At 50.1% G+C, this 2,244-nt stretch overlaps 1 protein-coding gene across 2 annotated transcripts in view; it reads left to right on the top strand.

Moving 5' to 3' along the window:
• Positions 1–275: 275 nt before the first annotated feature.
• LOC123504706 (insulin-like growth factor-binding protein complex acid labile subunit) overlaps positions 276–2,244 on the top strand; it is a 49,475-nt gene continuing 47,506 nt past the window's right edge. The window contains exon 1 of one of the 2 annotated variants that reach the window (XM_045255448.1): positions 276–804. The gene's annotated coding sequence lies outside the window, so the exon portion shown is untranslated. The remainder of the gene's footprint in view (positions 805–2,244) is intronic. The other variant, XM_045255447.1, reaches the window with a different exon arrangement.

Below are 2,244 nucleotides of genomic sequence, written 5' to 3'. Positions count from 1 at the left end.
CTCTCTCTCTCTCTCTCTCTCTGTACAAACAAACACACAACATACCCACACACACACACAATCACTGAATTCAACAACCTCTCGAACGTCTCTTTCTATAATTCCTTACTAGCACTTTTTCCATGTTTCTTCCGTCCTAACCGTAGCAGAGGGCAGGCTGATGGGCGGCAGAGCGGGCGGGCGGACTGGCGGACTGGCGGGCGAGCGTGCGGGGGAAACGAGAGCGGCCACCCCACCCATTCCAAAACCTGCTATCCGGCAACCCTGGAGGGTCTGGAGTGCTGGCCGGTCTGACGCTCGGCTGGAACAGTGGCCGCCTGAAGCCCGTGCGAGCAGGGAGCGACGAGTGGAGTTTGCAGCCTCCCTCTGCCCTCCCTCAGCTTCTTCCCTTCCGCGGCAGAGAGGGGAGCGCAGAACTTCAGAGGACACACGTCAAAAACCCAACCCTGTGATGCCTAATGGACTCTACGTGGATGCTGCTGCTGCTCCTCTTTTGATCTATACTGGCCAGTGACTGAAAAGCATCCCGTGACTTCCCAAACCCAAGTGCTTCTTTCTGCTGACCTCTTACAGTGACACGCGGACTTACAATTCCCTGCGGTCTATAGTGGTGGTAGTGGTGGTGGTGGTGACGACAGCGGTGGTGGTGAAGTGTTCAGCCGGTCCGGTTTTCGGGGATGGTTGCTACTTCTCGTGACTGCCGACCCTGAGATGATCTGCCGTGACCTGGTTCTTCCCTCCTGTGCCGTCCGGATCATGCATCCCTAGCTGTCCGGCACACACTTCCTGGATGTCTCTTGGCAGGTGAGTGGCGGTGGCAGTGTTTTGTTAGGTCATTAGTGTTTGAGAGAGAGAGAGAGAGAGAGAGAGAGAGAGAGAGAGAGAGAGAGAGAGAGAGAGAGAGAGAGAGAGAGAGAGAGAGAGAGAGAGAGAGAGAGAGAGAGAATGAGTGCTTATGAATATATTTGCACTTGTCACTCTTCTCTGCAATTAATTGTGCAGATGAAGGCAGCAGTGTTTCGCTCCGCATCACGCCACCATCACCGCTGTGTCCTTCATCGCCATGCCACTTCAGAAGATATTAACATTACGTTGTTCGTGTTCATCATTTCGCAAAAACAATTTGCATAACACCCAGTCCAATACTAGCACGCACATTCGTTTATGAGTAGCACCATTATATTCAGGGAAAATAGGATTTCAATACTGTAATTACTGCATCCCATTGCAAAAACACTGTGCGAAAAGGAGATTATTTCGCTGATTTTCCATGCACTCGGCATCGTGATGCTGTGTCCAACTTGACCCAGCAGCATCCCGTCGCCCTACCGCCTCTGACGCACAGCTCTTGCCTTAATTAACCATGGAACGCTGGGACCGTAGAGTGATCCCGCAGCAGCCACGCCGCAGCGCATTACACGCTCTCCAACAACCAATATGATTAAAATAGACCACGTCCTCCTCCATTGACGTTCATCTTTTATCTCTATTACGCATATTCCGGGGGCATCCTACAGCTAAATTACCATCCCCATCTCCTTTACCCATTTCCGTGACGGTTTGTTCCCTTAACCACTCACGATAAGTTTTAGAAATATTTCGGAATAGAGCCTGAGTCAGGAATAAAAGCAACAACAATGCTGCAGACTTCCATCAAGAGGTTAGTCAACGTTATTTTGCATGCACACATAAATCCTTGTCTGTGTTACTTTTATGCGTTTAAAGTTGGCCATTATTCTTTTTTTTATTAACTAACTCTACTGGACTGATGAATGTGGGGGAAACATAACTTTTTTTTTTTTTTGTGCTCGTGTCTATTTTCCAGTTTCATGAGGTCAGTGAGCCATGTTTCCTGTCTCTGCTCCCTCGACATCACCCACTCGACTATGACTCTGTCCCACCACGCCACCCTGCACCTTTCTCTCACCTTTACGAGTCAGCTTCATCCTCCCACGTACCAACAATCTTTCCTGGTCCTTTTCCTTTCATCCTTCATCCGCATCACTCCTAATACCTATCATCCTCACTCATGTCTCTACTGTATCCTCTACCACCCTCACCTCCCTCTCCTAGCTTCCACCGCGCCGCTACCTTCTTCACCTCGCGTTCCTCATCATCCGACCACCCCACAACCCACCAGACCTCCGTCCCCCTCCCGGCTACGTTCCCTTACAACCTCTTTAAGCAGGAAAAACATCCCTCAATCCTTCTCAAAGTCACAGCCCGTTTTCCTATTCCTTTTCC

Source organism: Portunus trituberculatus, chromosome 17, assembly GCF_017591435.1.
Source record: "Portunus trituberculatus isolate SZX2019 chromosome 17, ASM1759143v1, whole genome shotgun sequence".
Lineage (NCBI taxonomy): Eukaryota > Metazoa > Arthropoda > Malacostraca > Decapoda > Portunidae > Portunus > Portunus trituberculatus.
This window is presented reverse-complemented; position numbering and strand designations above follow the sequence as displayed.